Below are 21,424 nucleotides of genomic sequence, written 5' to 3'. Positions count from 1 at the left end.
GGAGGGAGACGGCACAATTAGAAAAGAAAAAGTCCAAAGAAATGAAAGCAACCCCTCTGTGAAGGCATACCTTTCTCAGTCTTAACTGAGAAGTCCATACTTTACACCAGCATTTTCTGAAGTGACTTCAACTGTAAACACAACAACACTGAATGGAGGTCGTGGTGCCTCCTCCCCGCCAAGTGTGAAGCTCACCCAAGCTTCCTTGTAACTATCTCTACGTTTGCAAGAAACCAGCACCATCTCCACCACAAGGGAGGTGCTACAGAATCATGTCATGAATAAAGCAACCACCTGAGCACCAAAGCTTAACAATAAAAATAACACAATTATTGAACGTTTACAATGGAGCCAAGAATGGTTCTGTTAATCTCCTTGGTCCCGACTGCAACCCGATGAAGGGGACACTGTGATTACCATTCTCTTTTTATAAACAAGAAAAGTGACACACAGAGAGTTTAAGTTGAGTTTCCAAGGCGACCCAATTAGGAAGTGAGAGACCCAAGGACAGACCCAGGAGCCGAAGGCTCGTTCCCCTTCTCTGTATCAACACAACATCATTATTCCTGAGAGCGATCCGGCACTTGGAAGAAGTACTCTTTATGCTAAGGAAGAATAAACATGCCCTTCATAAATAATACAAAAACAAGCAACAGCTTCTGCAGAGTGGAAACACACTGCCAAGGAGCCTGGAGTATGCTGGCAATTAATAAAACATTTTTAAATATAGTCTGTAATTTGAATACAATAAGGAAAATCAATTAATGACTCTGAAAGAGGGAGCAAGTAGAAACAATTATTATAATTTTGCATGTATTGAGAACTCATAAAAGGCCTGCTGTCGAGCTCAAAAAATCCATTCTCTGTGGTGTGAGGTGGCATTTTAACCACTGGTAGAGATGTCAGTCTACATCGCTGGACCACTGTTTTAATTTGGTAGGGTATGCCTCTGCGAGATCTCTTTCTAAAAAGTCAAATAAGGGGGTGCCTGGGTGGCTCAGTCGGTTAAGCGCCCGACCATCGGTTTCGGCTCAGGTCATGATCTCGTGGTTCATGATCTCACGATTCGTGAGTTCGAGCCCCACGTCGGGCTCTGTGTTGGCAGCCCAGATCCAACTTGAGATTCTCCCTCCCCCTCTCTCTGCCCCTGCCTCACTTGCATGCACTCCCCCCAAAATATTTTTAAAAGTCATATAAAAGAACAAACGTGTTCTTGTCAAACAAAATAACAGAATGTTCTCACTAATTCCATAAAACGTGTTTGATGCCAATGCTATACTCCTATGTATGACAGAGCATTCACACACAATAAATTCCAGGCACAAATAGCTGCAGGTATTAACGTCACATGATTCTGTCTAGTTTTCATCAAATCTTTGCTATACAATTCCAGAAGGTCCTGTGTTTAGATTAGATTCTATTATTTCTGCCACCCGAACTCCTCTTCGACATAACATAGTCACTTTGGAAAGCTTGTATTTTGTTAAACGTGTCTCTGACCAAATGTCTAAATAATCACAGTCTCTCAAAGATGAAAACCTATGCCATGAAATGCCCCTGGTGGGAGCGTTTCTTTCAATTGTCCCAGGTCTGTTGCAAAGGTCTGTTGTGGGTCTCCTTCCACATTTTCTAAAAGCTACATCTCTAGCCCCACTCTGTGTGAGTAAATCTACAGCTTCAGCTATGACTGATAAGCAATGATTTCTAGTCAATGTTAATTCCAACAATAGATGTTTTGACTACAACGTACAGCTATAGAGCTGGTGACATGCATTGCTTAATTTACTCCCCAAAGAACAGAAGGTATTGGCACAGCTATCATCCCTGACAGATGAGATTCCGGGGAGAAATATCACTTACCAGAGGTGGTGCTTTAGAGTAGGTAAGCTGCAGCTACAAATGGACCCAACGTGGTGGCTCAGACGTGGTCACTCTCATGCACAGTGTAGGGCTTGTGCCATGGGGCAGTGGAAGTCTCTGGTCCACACAGTCATTCGGGGATCCAAGCTGTCATGCTTCTGTTGTCTTCAGCCCACATCTTGCAGGGTCCCTCTGGGCATCAGCTTTACAGTCAGCTGGAAGGAAGTGCAGAGGGGTGGATCCTGTGACAGACATCCACAGTCACACCTGGTACATTCACTTCTGCTCACTTCTGGGGGGAACCTGGTCACCTGGGGACATCTACCCATTAGGAGACTGGAAATGGGCAGAGCTGGGCATACGGAAGAAGGGGTGGGCAGTCTCTTCCACAGCTAAGAAGGAGCCTGAATAGGACTGAACCAAGTTCTTCTGACCCAAATGCTGTACCTTCTCTCTATCCATCACTGCTTGAATGCCATGACTTAATCAAAGTATCATTGAATCAACTGGACTGCTTGCTCACTGCAAATATCTTTTTGAGAGGGGACATAGCCATCGCTGTTTGGGCCAGCACTCTAACTGCCCATGTTTTCCTCCAGGAGGAAATGGGCTTTTCATCTCTTGAGAGCATGATTGACCCAAAGGGCTAATACTTTCAGTGCAAATCTAAGCAATGGGACATGCAGACAGAATGAGCCATGGCAAGAGTGTAAGGGTAGGGGGTAGCTGCTACATATTTGGTTCTGCCCAGAATCCTGGATTCTATAGGTACTTGTAAGGAGGTACCTACTGGGATCCATCCTCTAATAGTGGGTGGCCCCTGGTGGTCATGAGAGTCTTGTAGAAATGAAGGCATTTGTCCAAGAAGAAAATGTTTGTCTGCATAAGAACTCATACATGAATGTTCACAGCAGCACTGTTCATAATAGCCAAAACATGGAAAAATCCCAAATGTCCACCACGTGATGAACGGATCATCAAAATGTGTTCTATTCACATAGCAGAACATTATCTGGCCATAAAAAAACAATGAAATTCTGACACATGCTACATGTGGCTGAACCTCAAAGACATCACACGCAGTGAAAGAAGCCAGACACAAAAGGTCATGTTGTAGAGTCCATTTACGTCAGATGTCCAGAGAAGCCAAACCTATCGAAAGAAAGCAGACTGGTAACTGCCACGTGCTGGCAGAGGGTGGAATGGGGAGTGGCTGCTGATGGTTATGGGGTTTACTTTCAGAAAGGAAATGTTCTAAAATTGTGGTAATGCACAAGCCTGAATCTGTTGAAAACGTTGTGGAATTTAGGTCGGTGAACTGAATGGCATGTGAGTTCCATCTCAAGGAAGCTGCTATTAAGAAAAGAAATCCTTTCTAAGGGGTGTGCAGTGAGCTTGTTCCAATGGGCCAAGGAAGAAGCCTCCAGGGCTCCTTCCTGGAGACTCCAGAGTGCGTCATGATTCCCAGAGCCACATGACCAAGAAAAGCTGTAGCGACCATACCCATGGCACCAACGCCATCCCATGAAACGGGATTCCACGAAACATTCCTTCCGTTCACAGTCATCTTCCTTCTTTATATGCTGAGTCCATGGAGCCTGAGTGGCCAGGAGGCTGAGCGTTGAAACTAATGTTTCCCCCAAGACCCTTCCACAGGGTTACACCCAGGACAATGTTGAAATCTACCTGAACCCCGTGATCCTGGAAAATGGGGAAGGTTAAGAAATTGCCCCACCCTCTCTGTTCTGGAAAGCCGCTGACTGGGAAGAACCACCCTCCCTCGCGTGAGTTAGATAAGTTCACAGACGCCTGCTTGTTCACCTAGACGAGCCAGACACACACTCTTCAGATTCCCATTCTTTGCCTCCTCAATGGTTCACTGAATGGCTTGTTCCCACTCATCCACTGCAACAAAAATCTTTGTTAAGCAAACTTTAGTTCAGCTTCTCTCCTTCTCCCAAGGCCCTGAATTTTCTACTGAGATTGTTTTTATTTGGTACGCTCAGCCTGAGACAGAACAGCTTCTCCTCAGGACAGGCTGGCTCAGGGGGAAACCAAGTTCTGGTCTACCATTGGATTGTGCCACCTTTCATTACATTTCCCATGCCCAGATCCTTCTAGAGTTGTGGGTTATGACAGTCATGACTACTCTTCTCTACGAGAGAAAATCCCCTTTTGGGGCACCTGGGTGGCTCAGTCGGTTGAGTGTCTGACTTCGGCTCAGGTCATGATTTCACGGTTTGTGGGTTCCAGCCCCGCATCGGGCTCTGTGCTGACAGCTCGGAGCCTGGAGCCTGCTTCGGATTCTGTGTCTCCCTCTCTCTCTGGCCCTTCCCCAAGCTCTGTCTCTCTCTGTTTCTGTCTCTCTCTCTCTCTCTCAAAAATAAACATTAAAAATCTTTTTAAATCCCCTTTTGCCTAACTGTCCTTGCTGACCTTGTAGACAGAGCATTCTCTCAAGCTCCATGGACCCTATGTCCCTAGTGGCTTTCCCCACACTTCCAATAATCGTTTGGAATAAAACTCTCTCCTGACTAAGTCTGCGTTTGGTTTCTGTTTCTTTCTTTTTATCTGTTTTGTGTTTTGACACCCAAACACACATGGGGTTCTCAGGACCTAACTGACAAGTGGTTCCTGCAAACACCATCCTTAGTTTCTATGTTGGCCTACTCTCCTCAACGCTGATGGAGTCGATTTTTCAAGACATCTCTTTGCTTCATCTGTGGAGCTCCTTTCATCCTCTGTTTTCTTGTAACGAGTTGAATTTACCACCAGGAATCAGATCCTCAGAACACAACACTCCTTGGAGAAGCTGTTGGACTTGCTACTTTTGGAAGAAGGTAAAAGGACTTTTTTTGGTGACGATGCAGCTGATGGTCTATAAAGAGAACTATGACTTTCTGTAACACAGTGGGTTACAAAGGAGACACCTTGAAGTCTCGCATGCCCGCTGAGCAATGCTTGGGCAAGGTATACAGGGAGCCATGTCCCATCTGGACTGGCTGGGTTCTGCTCTTGACACCTTCTTCTCTTTCTCCAGCTGATCTGTGCCCAGAGCCCTTCTGTTTTACTGAGTTTCTATTTGGAATTTTTTCTTGAAGTGCTGGCTGTTTATCAGTGCATTTCTAGCTAGGTTTCTCCACCCCACAGCGACAAGGATGATGGCCGTAAGTCCTACGTAATGTGCACACCAGTGTTCCTCCAGGGTAGTCATTTGGGTTGATGGTTTCAATCCCCTTCTGTCCTATGTTTTGTGGGCTGTTCCAAGGAAAGAAGCAGGTTTGACCGCCATCACTTCAGTCTCCGGAAAACTTGACTCTACGTGAAGGAGGAACTGAATGTTTGGGGACTCTTTGCCAAGGTTCATCATCTGTCCCATTTTCCTACAAACACAATTGTTCCAACCAGGCTCACGTTAAATAAACAAGTGGCTCACGTTAGCGTGCCTATTCTGGTACTTTATCAAGAACTGTATTCTAGGAAGTGAATGGTGGACCTACACCTATATTATAGGCATTGAAGGGCTTTATTTACAAACAAGAGTGCTTTAGACAAAGTCTTTTGCATAATATACATAGCAAGTGATTATTCTCTAGTGACCATAATACTCCTAGTCAAAAGCTCTTTCAATTGACATGGCATTCACGTACATCTTATTTTCTGGAAAGTGTATTGGAAACGGCATGAGAAAAGCCCATTTTATGTGCATTTGGGAGAACTAAGCTATTGAATAAAGAGGAAAACCAAATTGTTACTGAAAGACCTCAGTCTCTACTTTGGGGAAGTTTGATAACTCAGTTTGAGAACTGGGTCTTGGGCTCCTTGCTGTTTGGAACGAGGCACAGATCAAGCAGACGGGCATAAAACATTGAAAAAGACATGGTCCATTCTCCCTAGACATTTATCTTCCAGTTTTATGAATATTCCAGTTAAGAATTCTCGACTACCATGCCAGAGGATGACACATTTCTAAGTCTTTCCCCCCATCCCTTCCTAATACAACCCAAATTTAGCACCTCGACCAACAAAATGATCATATCTACTTGGACCCAGACAACGGTCCAAAGAATGGAAAGCTCAATAACTTTGTCCTCTGTGTGATATCTGCTCGATTATTTTAAAAAACAGAAGTCAATGGCCGTTTTTGCACTAAATAGAATCCAAGGCTCTCTTTTTGATTTAAGGCTCTTTGGGGTCACTGAAGTGTCATTTGGAAAATTGCTTCCTGACGCATAATATTATGGTAATGATCCCCTAAAGCCTGGCATAAAGGCTCTGCCACGAGAGCTAACAATTTATTTTCTTCCAAGTATTGTTTTAAAACAAGAGGCAGCTGGGGTCAAGAGAGAGGCTCTGGGTTATAACAGGCTTAATGCAACCCTTGGAATTTTTTTTTTACATGCTTGAGAGGAGAAAGATTGTTCATAAATACTCATTTAGAGAAATGGTTCAAGAGACACAGAAAAGATACATTTCTCTTACATCTGAGCACACGATCATAACCTAATACCAATATAAATACGGGAAGAGAGGAAGGTGTTAGAATTTGGAAGATAAGATTAGAAGCCAGGAGACCTAGATTTAAACCCTAGTCTTGTATCTCATTGATTACATCCATTTGGTTTACAAATCAAGCTTTTTGAGTCCAGCCATATCATACAGAACTGAACTACTTACGTCCAAGTTAGGGGTGAAGATTAAACAGAATATTGTGAGCAAAAGCTAAGAAACCATTTTTTAGCAGATGTCCATAGTCTGTATAGATAGTCTATGTACAGAGTATAAACTCAATACCTATACCGATCACTGCTATTTTTAATGTTATAAAGGAGTTATACACAAAAGAATTACTTACACAGGGCCAGGTACCACATCCATTCCATATTTGAGATAGGTGGTGTGAGGAAATTTATGTTGGACTAGGCTATGATGCCCAGTTGTTTGGCTAAACACTCGTCTTCATGTTGTTGCGAACATATGTTTTAGATGTGAGTACATTTAAGTTGGTAGACTGAGTAAAACAGATTACCCTCCATAATGTGGATGGATGGGGAGTGGTTGGGGGTTGGGGATGGGTCTTATTTAATCATTTGAAGGACTCAGGAGCAAAGACTGAAGTTTCCCAAAGAAGAAGCAATTCCTTTTCAAGACTGCAACATAGAATCCCTGCTGAATTTCCAGCCTTCTGGTCGGCCCTGCAGATTTGGGGGCTTGCCAGCCTGTACAATCACTTGAGCCAATTCCTTAAAATAATTCAATAGTGAGAGAAAGAGAGACAGAGATAACAATACAGCTATTTACAGAGACAGAGACAGATGTGTCTAGATAGATGATAAATAGATATACCTAATAGAATTATAATTATCTATTGTATAGATAAAGATCTATTGGATATACCTATGTATCTATTTACAGAGATCTCTCTTTCTATAAATAAATAGATCTATAGATGGATAGGTATATATACCTATGTATGTATATATCTATATCTGTGTCTATATCTATGTCTATATCTATCTGTATCTATCTCTATCTCTAAGTCTATCTCTATCTCTATCTCTAAGTCTATCTCTATCTCTATCTCTATCTCTACCTCTATCTCTATCTCTATCTCTCTATCTATCTCTAGGGATATCCTATTGGTTCTGTTTCTCTAGAGAACCCAATTTAGGTGGGAAGAACCAGAAGTAAATACACAATGTGAAAGCTCTGTGATGGGTCTCACCATGGCATCAGGTGCTATGAGCATGTATAGCATGAGGACCACTTAATGATGTCTTTGAAGGATGGATTGGATGGAGCTGCCCAAAATAAGGGTTGAAAATGAGAACAACCTTTAATGGGGAGACACAAGGGGAGGAGCCCCAAAGGACACAGCTGAAGATCAGCCAGAGGATGAAGAAGATACACAAGACAGGGGACATGTGAGGCCAAGAAAGACAAAGAGGAAAGCTTTCCCAAGAGAGGGGTTCATCCAAAGGGAATTGTACAGAAAGTGTAAGTCGGAGAGAGGACTCAGTGCAGTGGGGATTTCAGGCAGGTGTTAGTATGGCATAAAGACGAGACGCAAGGCGTGGCTGTGGAGGTGGCTGGAGAGGAATGAACAACAGATCTTGAAGTGAGAAGACCAAGAATTTGATGAGTGCTACTCCCCTAAAGGGCTCAAGGTACACATCAATGGCTGTCCCCGGGGGAGCACTGTAGGGCAGTGGTGGCCCCAGGGAAAAACCAAGAATAGAAGAAGGGTTGAGAAAGTGGAGGTGTTTGTTCACTGTGGTACACATGTCCCAGAAGGAGAAGAGCAGTTAGAGGCTGGGTCAGGAGCCTGGGCGCTAGGGACCCAGGCTTTGAGAGATGCAGTTGTGATGACCAGATGGGCTCATCTCCCAGGAAGGAAGGGACGTGGACAGCCCTAGCCCATGGTCTCAGCCTGCACTGCACAGCAGAATCATCCAGGAATCTTTACAAATACTGCTGCCGCGGTCCCACCCCAGAAACACTATTGTTACTAACCAGGGGTACAGCCTCAAGATAAGAATGTTGAGAAAATCTGTCCGTGTCATGCTGATGTACAGTAAGGGGTAAGAACTATCCAAGTTCAATGACAGGTTACGAGAACTGTGCTTCCCAGAACTCTCACACTTACAGAGAATAGCTATTTCCCTGTACCGGGGAGTATCAGGAGGATCTCCAGGTGTTTGTGAAGATGTTACCATGGCCTGAGATCATTGTAATTTTGCATGTGTTCTCACCGGACATCCGTGGATGAATAAACTCTGCATTCTGGGTGGGGTCCTTTGAGGTCTGGGTTGCTTTACCCTGGAACCAAGGAAAAGCTCTAGTTTCAAGACAAGTGGCATGCAAACTCTTAGGCAGAGGGTCCTTCTTCTGAGTTCCCTGGGAAAATCTCACTTTACATATTTGGGGGATTCCAGACTTTCTGGAAGGGACCATCCACAGTCCCTGAGGTAGCCATTATTATCTCGGTTTGAAAGATGAGGAAACTGGGAGCGCCTGGGTGGCTCAGTTGGTCTGACTCTTGGTTTTGGCTCAGCTCATGATCTCATGGTTCATGACTTGAAGCCCCACACTGGGCTCTATGCGGAATTCTCTCCCTCCCTCTCTCTCTGCCCCTCCCCTCCCTCAAAATAAATAAATAAACTTTTAGAAAAAAAAAAAGGATGAAGAAACCAAGAAATAGAGAGGAAAAACAAATTGTCCCTGCGTTACCCATCTAGTAGGTTCAACAGTATGTTAGTTACGTATTGCTAAATGGATCACTGGAGGCCAACCAAGACTGACCCCACAGAAAGCCAAGACTGCAGTTTTTCGCCAAAACCCAGGATATGGGCATTGATTCAATAATCCAGTCTGAAATTTGGCTTCTGTAGGAGACAAAATAAGAGAGGCTTCACTGATGTTGGAAGCATGAGTTTCACCTGGATGTCCCATGTGACCATACGGGAGCAGAGCGTGAAGGAGAAACCTCACCATGAAGATCCCCACACGTATGAGGAGCTGACTTCTCTCACTCCTCCACAACAGAGCTCCAATGTGGAGCTTCAAACGTGGTTTTAACATTCAGAGGCAGGCAGGTGTGAATCTCCTGACCATAGCTTGGAGTCTATGATCTTGAGATCAATGGTGCTTCCAACCCATCCTCTGTGGAAAGAAGATTGATTTATCCGTCAACCCTTAAGTCTGGGGCTGGCTGGCTTAATATGGGGCTGTGTCTAAGGTGTGGAGGGTAAGTGGTGATCAGATTCCATCTCTTTTAGGCCTTGCATGTCCAATAGACTACCCTTCGTCGTCACCAAAATTCTGCTCACATATCACAGTGTTGGCCAACGTCGTTGACTCATGGCCAGGATTTACTGAGATGAGCAACTCCCCCAAATATACTGACTGTCTTTCTTAAACCCACTGTGGGGCTCCAATAGACAGCTGTGTTCCTAAAGCATCTGTGACGAGAAGGCCTTGGAGTCCAGGTGAGCAGAGCCGGTATGAATGGCCGGAACAGCACGCAAAGGGTGAGATGTAGGATTATAAACCATGCTGCTCACACAAATTTCCCCCAAAGACACCTGGTCTTGAAATGGATGTGTGCATTGCATCTCATTGTCTGCAGACAGCAGGACAGCCTGGTGATCCATATCCGCCAAGCCCACACGTGTCATTGTCTCTCAGCAGCTGCATCACGGCTGACACTCTCTTGGTCACTGCCACCAAGGAGGGTATGAAGAAACATCCCCGTGGGAGGTCCATCCTAGCAGTGAAGTCCAGCTTCACCTGCTCTTTAGAATAGATCTCTTTGCAAAAGCTCATTAGCCTCTAAATCCTAGTGCAACTGTGGGACACAATCTATTGTGTCTGATAACATTGAAGGGTAATCGTGCCTCTAAACACAGAGTACTCTCCTCTGTTTAAGCAAATCTGAATGAAAAAAAATATATATCATTTTAAAGTTCTCTTCTAAATACCTGTAGCTCTTATCAATAGATTTGTGACTTAACATAGCAATGGAGCCGCCATTTTCTAAAATGAGGTGTTGCAAGGTATGATGCCATTTAAAACTAAAAGTTTATACAATAATTACGCTGTGTTGTGAAATAGTGTAAAATGCATGAAGGTAGGTGCAAAAGACCTCTGGAAATACATATTCCCTTTTGGCAGAAAAAATAATTTTGAGGACCCCTATTGGTGGGAAGTGGGCCAAAAGATGGACAGACGCTGGCCTCCAGCAAACTTCAGAGAAGAAATGATACATCTGGGGTGGGATATGGTGGCATGACGAATAGACCGGACTTCCATTTGGCCACATGTGTTGGGCCTCTTTGCATGCGTCTTCTAAAATGAAATTGCCCGGGGTGCCTGGGTGGCTCAGTTGGTTCAGTGTCTGATGCGGGCTCAGGTCATGATCTCACAGTTCGTGGGTTCGAGCCCCATGTCAGCTGTCTGTGCTGACAGCTCAGAGCCTGGAGCCTGCTTCAGATTCTGTGTCGCCCTCTCTCTCCGTCCCTCCCCTACTCGCGCTGTGTCTCTGTGTCTGTCTCTCTCAAGAATAAATGCTAAAAAATAAAAATAAAAAACGACTTCCTATTAAAAAAATAAATAAATACAAATAAAATGAATTTGCCCACGAGAACAATTATTCGTCTTTTCCAAGAAGGAAATAACCAGCACTCGCCGTGCGGCTCCAATCTCAGATTTTTTAAGATCTTATTTAGACGCTAAGTTAACAAGCCAAACTTTTTAGCCATAAAGTTAGACTAGAGGAAAAGAGAGAAAACTTTTAGGATGAACGGGGTCAATACATGTCAGAGAAACTTCTAGATTCGTCCCCTACAAGGGTCAAGGTCACATCACTGACACGATGGTGGTCCAAGTTAATGGCATGGCTTGGTGAATCCATTTATGTAGGCTACAATTGAAGCCTCTGAAGCTGTGCACAGCAGCTCCTGGTATAATCCTGGGCATAAATACCCTCAAGGAGACTTGAGAATAGTCCTTTTGAAAGAAGGTTAAACATCATTCTCTCAGCTACTTCCTCATAGAATTCTGAATCCGGGTTTCATTAAAAGAAGAATGTGGCAACAAAGGGACATCCTACCACTGCTTATTTAGAGATTTCCACCCTACATTACATCCCTGGGATGAAAATGAAAGCTTCTCATGTACCTACCTACCATTCTAGGAGCCAAAATATCAAGGTGAAAAGCATCCCCTCTGATTGTCTGAGCATGGAATACAAACAAAATAATTACTGAATCAAAAGGCATTTCAAACATGGAACCATGCAACATAGGGAAGATTCTGTTTGTAAATTCCAATCACTACTTAGAAAGACTTTAAGGATTCATATCCTAGGCAACAGAAATGTGCTCTGTAAAAGAAATCTTCCCACATGCTTTTCTATATTTGACATAGTTAAGCTTACATTTAAACAAATGAGTTCCTTACCTCTCTACTGAGTGGTCCTTCAGCAAACCAGCTTTCTGTTCTCCAAGTCACTCCATGAATGGGCAGAAAGAATTGGATCCCATTGTGGGGACCACAGGCCACCTCTCATCTAAGAGGGGTAGAAACTTTCATATCAAGACTTCCAGATGCAGATGCTCAGGCATCGGCTGCCATTAGCTTATAGGGGAGAGCTTTGTGGAAAACATCCTTGTCCCACGAATAGGAAAGTGGCATCAGTGACCAAGAATCAATGGTACATACAGTCATGGAATTGGCTCCCCATAAAAAAGACCATTTCTATGTTGATACATATCTTTTCTGGTTTAAAGAATAATCAGTGGGATAAATCTGAGACATATTGGACGATGTTTACTGCAGTCATGAGATAAATTATTATTTTCTTCCATTACGGTTTGAATTTATGATTTTGGACACTTCAGTCATTAAGGCAAGGTATATAAACCTAACTGCAAACTCTCAGGACCATCGAAACAAGAACATTCCAGGGATTGCCACCTGAGACCTTTGCTTGGGGGTCCATGTGCCGCTGATCCTGAGTCAGTCATTTGATAAACCAAAGGCAGGGAGAAAGAGTCTCTACTAACTGATGCTACAATGCTGAGGCCCTCATCGTCCCAGGCCATGAAAAGCTGCAGCATGGCAAAGAACGTCAGCATGATGAAAACATCATGGGATCCAGGAGGAGAATATGAATGTGGGACCACCATTTTGCAATATGGTGACCATGGATGGTGGGAGAAAGATGTCAAAGTACTTCTGGATGCCTGTTTGGGTTCCAGGGCCTGGCAACCTCCTGTCGTAGCAAAATGAGTTCTCCATGTGTTCCAGCCCCACAAGCCTGGTGACCAGTGCTTCAAGGACATGCCACATTCCAACAAACCCCACGGCCGTGGGATCAGGAAACTTTTAGTGCGACAGAAATTTACTATAACCTCCATCTACCTTCTTCATTTTTCAAGTCCCAATTCTGCAGAGTGCACTGCAGCCCTGGTATATGATGAAATGCTACATCCTAGAGGTCTTTTGCACGTCAATGGTTTCTTTGAGGGAGACCAAGCTGGTTCTGATGCTGAATTCCATCTTCAGGGGCAACACCATGCAAAGTTCTTTCTGAAAGAAAAGACAGAAGAACGTGAATCAACAACGGAAACATGGATTTGTTTTTCCCTGTGTCATTAACATTTTGGAATAAATAAAATAGCCACTAGTTTAATTTTAGTCTTAACTTATTTTTAATAAATTTTTATCATAGTCCAGATTTAAATCACCATTAACAGATGAGAAAACAGCATTAATTGACTCAATGTAGGTCCGATGTTGGTAAGGATGTTTAAACAAAGACAGATTATGAATGATAATAATTCTCTTACATTAAATCACATGACATGATTCTCTTAGATTAAAACAACAACAATAACAACAACCAAAGAAGATATAACAAACCAAAAGAAGAAGAAAAAAAAACCTTTCCAGAATCAATTCTGGACCATATTAGCCAAAGAATATTTTTATGGATTGTGATGATCAGTCATGACAGTACTAAGAAGTCACCAGGAGCATAAGGTAAGAATTTTGATACAGAAGAAAATGTGAACTGTATTTCACAATCTTGGTTTCCTGTCTCTTGAGACAACTGTGTGCACTTTGCATTACCAAGTCCATTCACCAACCTCATGAACTCTGAACTTTAGATGTCCAGGCTTAGACCTCAGAACAATGCTAAATAGGACTGCTTGTTAAAGATCTGGAGAAGCTCAAAACACACACGTTCATGGTCACATATGATGGAACAAGCAGAAGATAAGCAATCATTAGATAAGACATAAGACCTCCAGAATCATGGCTGTGATTTGCTTCTAGATTAATATTCTATCATCGAATATTTAGTGTTAAATAATGTAATAATGTATAAAATATAATGTTATAATAATTTGTGTCATGTTATCTGACAGTGCATTGTATGCATGTTATCTTCCAAATTATGTCTCCTTGCAGCTAAATCAGTAGGCATTTGATAGAACAAATCAATATACTATAATTAAAATATTTCAACATAAACACAATGTAGGGTCAGTAGGAAGTACCTTCTTTTATTTTGGTTAGTTCTTTTCCTTTTTAATATAATTTATAGTCAAGTTGACTAACATACGGTGTGTAAAGTGCGCTCTTGGTTTTTGGGGGTAGATTCCCATGGTTCACTGCTCACATACAACACCCAGTGCCCATCCCAACAAATGCCCTCCTCAGTGCCCATCACCCACTTTCCCCTCTCCCCCATCCCCCATCAACCCTCAGATTATTCTTTGTATTCAAGAGTTTCTTACAGTTTGTCTCCCTCCCTCCCCAATTGTACTGTTCTAGATGTTGGGTAAGTTTGTTCCCCCAAATCCCTGTAGATAAAAAATAAACATGAAGTAAGCTGCTACCACTTTGGAAATAGACAGAGGCATACAACTATAATGGGAGTCATGTTATAGGCACACAAGGCATATTTAAGGAATGGAATACAAGGGGGAATATACATTAATAAAAAATAATGTCACCAAATTCATCATGGATGAGATACTTCTTTGCTTGAAAACTTGATTGTGTACTGGGGCACCTAGGTGGCTCAATTGGCTAAGTGTCCAACTCTTGATTTTGACTCAAGTCATGATTGCGATCTCATGGTTGTGAGACTGAGCTTCACTCCAAGCTGGACGCGGAGACTGCTTAAGATTCTTTCTCTCCTTCTCCCTCTGCCCTTCCGTGCTTGTGCTCGCTCGCTTGCTCTCTCAAAAAAATAAAATAAATTAAAATAAATTGATTGTATAGCTGGATCCTGCATGAGAAGCCAGAATATAATTGTTTCACATGCATTTTAAAGTTTATTTATTTATTTTGAGAGAGAAAGCGCGCGCATGCGGAAAGGGGAAGGGCAGAGAGAGAGAGAGAGAGAGAGAGAGAGAGAGAGAGGGAAAGAATCCTAAGCAAGTTCCAGGCTGGCAGCGCAGAGCCTGATGCGGGGGCTTGATCTCAGGATCTGTGAAATCAGGACCTGAGCCCAGACCAAGAGCTGGACACTTAACCAACTGAGCCAGACAGGCATCCCTTTTTAACATGTATTTTCAAATGCACATATTCTATGAAACGTTTTACTGGAATATGAAGCACAGCATCAAGTCTCCTGCTTTGATATCTCTAGTAGAGACAGATCATAGCATTTCCTGGTTCCTGATGCAAACCGGGAGTTACAGACCGATCAGGACTAACTAAAGGTCCAGGCAGTTTTGACTGGTCCTGACCAATGTCCTTAGGGTGAAAGGCACTCTCTAACATTGGCATCAGTTATATTTAATGCTTCATTTATTTTTATCTTATTATTTTTCAATGTATGTTTACAATTTCCTTATAAAAGTCTTTGCACCAGTTTTATTCTATTCATTACTAATTCCTTGTATTTGTGTGCCTTTGTGAAAGGTATTTTCTAAAAATGTATGTTCTAATTATTGCCATTATACTGATAAATAAGTGATGGTGAATATTTACGTTGTATCCTGCAACCTTGGTAAAACCTCATTGGTTTGAACAATTTATCTAACTATTCTTTGAGGTTTGAAGTTTTCTAGGTAGAAAATGAATAAGCTCTGAAGGATAACAACTCCTTCCTTTATAAACTTCAAAGATTTTCATTTTTTTCTTATTTTATTGAGCTGGACTTTAGTACCTCTAATAAAAAAGCTGAAAGGAGGTGGTAATAAAAAGCATTCTTATTCCTGATCTTAAACAAAAATACATTTACCTTTTCACTATTAATTATATTTCAAGTTGGTTTTGTTTTAAATGATGTTTATCAGGGTAGGAAAGTTGCTTTCTATCCCTAATTGGTAAGGACGTCTTTGAAAAAGAAAAAGTCAGGAATATTGACTTTATCAACTGTTTTTTCTTAATCTATCAAAATGATTATATAGGTTTTTATCTGGTGATTAATAGATTGATCTTTCTAATATTAATTCAGCATTGTATTTCTCAGATAACCCCAATTATTCCATGTAATTATTATTCTTTATACATTGCTAGATTATTTTATTATTATTTTAAGATGTTTGTTCTTAGATTTGATAAAATTTATTCTCCTTGGATAACCTGGTTATTAAAGTTAGGTAGCCTCATAAAATGAGTTGAGAGAAGTTTTTTATTTTTCTGGTTTTTGGAAGAGTTGTATTGGTTTGGAATTATTTGTTGATAGCTTGCTAGAATCAACGTGTAAAATCATGTGGTTACAGGTCTTTCAGTGTTTAATTTTTTTTTTTTAATATTTATTGTTTTGAGAGAGACAGAGAGACAGAGACAGAGATAGAGTGTGAGTGGCAGAGGGGCAGAGAGAGAGGGAGACACAGAATATGAAGCAGGCTCTAAGCTCTGAACTGTCAGCACAAAGGGTGAGATCATGACCTGAGCCGAAGTCCACGCTTAACCGACGGAGCCACCCAGGCGCTGCTCAGTTTTAAAAATTTATCTGTTTCTTGGGGCCCCTGGCTGAGTTGGTAGAGTGTGTGGCTCTTGATCTTGGGGTCATGAGTTCGAGCCCCATGTCAGGTGTAGAGATTGCTTAAATAAATACACTTTAAAAATAAATAAATAAATAAATAAATAAATAAATAAATAGGGGTGCCTGGGTGGCTCAGTTGGTTGAGCATCCAACTTCAACTCAGGTCATGATCTCGTGGTTCACAAGTCTGAGCTGCGCGTTGGGCTATGTGCTGACAACTCAGAGCATGAAGGCTGCTTTGGATTCTGTGTCTCCTTCTTTCTCTGCCCTCCCCAGCTCATGTTCTGTCTCTCTCTCTCTTTCTCAAAAATAAGTGAAACATTGAAAAAAAATTTTGAAAAATAAATAAATAAATACAATTTATGTTTCTTCTTGAGTCAGTTATAACTTTCTAGGATTTTGAAAATTTACATTTTTTAATTGGTGTGAAATTAACACTATCATTTTATTATTTTCTTGATCTTGGCAGTTTCTATCCTTTTTCTTTTTTTATTCTAATAGTGTATTTCTTTCTCATATTCTCTTTATGTCCTTCCTAATCAATCTTGCCAGAGGTTTTCCAGTCTTACTATTTTATTCTTTCTACTTTGGCGAAGTTTAATGTGTTGTTCTTTTTCTAATGCCCTATTGCTACATGTTCAACTCATTGGTGTCCATCTTCTTGTCTCTTCTAACATCAACACTTAAGATTTTAAATTTCCCTTTAGATACTACTCTATAGTATCTCCCCTTTTTAAAGTATATAGTATTATTGTTGTTTATCTATATCTTCTGTTCCATTATGATCTCTTTTTGACCCATGAATTTTTTAAAACATGTGTTTGAAAAATCTAAAATATGGAGGTTTTCTCCTTAACTCTTTATTCTTCATTTCTAACTTAATGCATTATGGAGAGAGAATGTGACTCATATGATACAAGCCTGATGAGATTTATTGACTACCTGCTTTATGAACTAAGCATTCAATTTTCATAAACATTCCATGTATTACCTTGAGAGAATGTATTTTTCCTTTGTTGCCTGTACATTCACATGTTAACATGAAATGTATTTTTCTTTTCATTATATTTTCTGTTTAAAAAATTTCCATCTTGTAGGAGTTACTGAATTATAGAGCAATGTTCGAAAATTAATTCAAATATGTTTATAGAGTGCTAAGCACATGCTTATGTATGCCTATATACTACGTGTTAAGAATACAGTGACGAAAGAGAACGACATAGTGTATGTTCCCATGGATCTACCTTAGTGTCTAGAGGGGAAAAGGGATAAATACTCACATGGTTACTTACTGTTGTGTTAAATGCCACAAAGGGAAAGCACAGTGTGCAATGAGGAAGGTTCTGTCTGAGATAAAGTACTCTAGCTACAGCATGTGAGGCATCATTAACTGTACTCAGAAGTCTGCATACAGAATATAGAAAAGTCACCCAAGTATGTGAATCATCAAGAATGGAAGGGGAGAAGATATATGCAAATGACATATCTGATAAAGGGTTAGTATTTAAAATCTATAAAGAACTTATCAAACTCAACACCTAACAAACAAATAATCCAGTGAAGAAATAGGCAGAAGACACAAATAGACAATTTTCCCAAGAAGACATCCAGATGGCCAACAGACACATAAAGATGCCAACATCACTCATCATCAGGGAATTACAAATCAAAACCACAATGAGATATCTCTTCACACCTGTCAGAATGGCTAAAATCAACAACTCGGGAAACAACAGATGTTGGCAAGGATATGCAGAAATGGGGAACACTCTTGCACTGTTGGTGGGAATGCAAACTGGTGAAGCCACTCTGGAGAACAGTATGGACATTCCTCAAAAAAACAAAAATAGATCTTTTGACCCAGGAATTGCACTACTAGGTATCTATCCAAAAGACACAAAAAAAATGACAATTTGAAGGGGCATGTGCACCCCAATGTTTATAGCAATGTTACGGACAATAGCCAAATTGTGGAAAGAGCTCAAATACTCACTGACCAATGAATAGATAATAAGATATGATGTGTGTATATACACAATGGAATATTACTTGGAGGTCAAGAAGAATGAAATCCTGACATTTGCAAAATGTGGATGGAACTAGAGTGCATTATGCTAAGTGAAATAAGTCAGTCAGAGAAAGACAAACATATGATTTTACTCATATGTGGAATTTAAGAAACACAACAGGTGAACATAGGGGAAGCAAAGGGAAAATAAGATAAAAACAGAGAGGGAGGCAAACCATAAGAGACTCTTAAATACAGAGAACAAACTGAGGATTGCTGGAGGGGTATTGGATATGGGCATGGACTAAACGGGTGATGGGCATAAGAAGGCACTTGTTGGGATGAGCACTGGGTATTATATGTTAAGTGTTGAATCACTGGGCTCTACTTCTGAAACCAATACTACACTATATGTTAACTAATATGAATTGGAAAAAAAAAAAAAAAAAAAAGATGGTTCAATGGTTCATAGGGTCTGTCTCCCTACCCTATCCCTCTTTCATCCTCATTCCCCTCCCTAACTCCACTAGGTCCTCGTGTCTTTTCTTTCTTGCTTTCTTGTTTGCTTTCTTTCATCTTTCTTCCACTCATTCATGTGTCTACTTTTTGGTTCCTCACTACCACAGATGTCTGTCTCTGGAAGCATATTATTGGGTGCTTAGGACAAAACTGCACAACTCTGTGGGTGTTATCTGCTCAGTAGAGTTTCTAATGACACACCCAATAAATTAATTTTTCCTGTCCAAAAGTTACATGGCTTATCAAATTTTGTTGTTAATTGGAAAGGTGCATAAGTAAATATCAAGGAATATTTTTAAGAAGTTACCATGCTTTGTATTATCCTAACAAATGCAATCACCTAAAGTGAGGGTTCCTTTCATCATGTTCAACAGATAATTTATATTGTAATTGTGTGAAGTTAGAGAAATTTTTCTTGTTGTTGTTGTTAGATGGATTACACCGAAGACTCATATTGCCCTGACAGTCAATTAAAATGTCTGGTTATTTTTATTATACATTTATTGAGTCTTATCTCCTCAAGTTGTTACTTGAGAGGCTGGCATATCTGACCGCGTATTTTGCTGATATCAGTCTCCATCTCATTAGATTCATTTCATCAATCCAGCACAGCAATAGCCCTGGCTTATTTTGGTCTCAAGTGTATCACTCAATCCATTAGCTAATCATCCCAGCTTCCCCTACTTTGTAACCCTGATCAGCAGACTATCCATTTCTTCATCCAAGTCATTAACTAAAATGTCCATGGGAGAGGACCAATGAGCAAACGAGAGAGAGAGACCAAGAGAAACAATCCTCCAGTTGGACATCCCTCCCTTAATCTTTAATTTCAAAAGTTTAACCTGATCTTATTTGTATTTTCATCCAGTTCTCAAAGCTATGATTAAAAAACTTTGTCAAAATTTTGCTCAAATGAAGATACTATCCTTCAAGCCTACCACATTTCTCGAGTTTATCAATCCAGTGAAATGATTTTAGTCTGGCATGATTTGTTCATAATGAGCCCACCCTGACTCATGGTGACCTCCACTTTCTAATTTAAGTGCTCACCAACCAGCCTTTAAAATAGTCCATTTCCAAATTATCCTTAGGGATGACATTAAGCTCATGTTCTCTCAGAGCTAAACTGCTTTGTTGGTGATCTCATGTGAGTTCTAATCATCAAATCCAGTGTCTTCCGCTATCCCTGCTAGACCTCCTCATGGCATTTGACATTGTCAAACACCCCACATTTCTTACTCACACATTTGTGCAATTCATCTTCTTCTTGGTCTTTTAAAAATCAGAACATTTGGTCACTTCCAATTTCCTGGATGGAAATCTCTGCTCCTTATAAATGACTTCTCAACATTGCCAGTGATAATCAGTCCACACAACTGGTGACCTCTTTCATGAATTTGAGAAGCAAAACTTGAAAGTTAGAACACCTTTCTCCACAACTGGTTTCCCCTTCTAATCTCCTCACAGTCTTGAGATTTTAATGTTCTTCTAAATGTGAGTTTCACAATTACCTGTGTGCAAGTTATTCTCGAGGACAGAGCAGAGGAAGCAATATAAAAGTCCAAGATATATTCTGTCTTGCTATGAAAGAATTAGTCAATGGTTCTTATCATTGCTTAGGTGACAAAACAGTTAGAATTTAAAGTTCTGTCTGTGGAACACCCTGATATTATGAAAGACCATAATTATTGGTAGCTCTCTTCATCTTTTGGCTGGTTTGGCCAGCCACAATCATCCCATGCTGGGGTTTTCTGCAAATAACTGCTTGTTTGGTTTTGTTTGATTTGAGGAGATTAGTAGTCAAAATGTCAGACAAGGAAGAGGATGTGAAACAATTATGGAAAATAATTATGGAAAACAGAGAAAAATAAAAATAAAAACGAATTATGGGAGGAAATATTTAAAGTTAAGACTAATTTGTTATTGCAGTTAATTGTGGTGAGTTGTGAAAAGACCACAGCCATCACATAATTTTAGAAGCAAGGATCCAAGGGAAATTTGGTGTTGCAGAGGGCAACTACTAAGCTTGTTTGTCAAGAAGCTGTGAGGGTTCCCCCAAAATGTCCATTACTTGAGTACAAGCAGTTCCTTGAGCAGAGCTAATTCCTACCTATTGTTCTCCCTTGGGATTTGGTGGCCTTTTTGAGGGAACAAGTCAGTAAAAAACAGGTATTTGTTTCTTAAACTCCTCCATCTGTACTTCATAAAAGGATTAAAGACAGTGTTAAGTTTGCCTAAAGAGACAAATGTCTGGAGAAGGTGGATAGATGTGAAGTACTCCAGAGTAAAGGAGAAGTAGTTAGATGCCATAGGATGGAGACATTTCTTTTTACTTCCCAAGTTTATTATAGCCTATATATTTCCTCCTACTGATGATTTCTCAAGCTCTTAAACAACAAAATAATATATATCCTTCTCTCCAGGACTATCATTAAATTGGCAAACAGAAATGACTGTTTACACTATAGTGTGGCTTTGGGTAAAAGAAAGTGAGAGGAACATTGGCAGACAGAAAGGACAGTGGC

At 40.8% G+C, this 21,424-nt stretch overlaps 1 protein-coding gene across 2 annotated transcripts in view; it reads right to left on the bottom strand.

The window, feature by feature from the left end:
* LOC145714024 (pseudouridine-5'-phosphatase-like) overlaps positions 1-21,424 on the bottom strand; it is a 473,528-nt gene that overhangs the window by 295,794 nt on the left and 156,310 nt on the right. For both annotated transcript variants that reach the window (XR_014136771.1, XR_014136772.1), the window contains exons 4-5: positions 11,821-12,951; positions 1,861-2,075 (exon numbers count right to left, since the gene is read on the bottom strand). The gene's annotated coding sequence lies outside the window, so the exon portion shown is untranslated. The remainder of the gene's footprint in view (positions 1-1,860; positions 2,076-11,820; positions 12,952-21,424) is intronic.

This window comes from Panthera onca, chromosome X (genome assembly GCF_046562875.1).
Source record: "Panthera onca isolate mPanOnc1 chromosome X, mPanOnc1 haplotype 2, whole genome shotgun sequence".
Taxonomy (NCBI): Eukaryota; Metazoa; Chordata; class Mammalia; order Carnivora; family Felidae; genus Panthera; species Panthera onca.
This window is presented reverse-complemented; position numbering and strand designations above follow the sequence as displayed.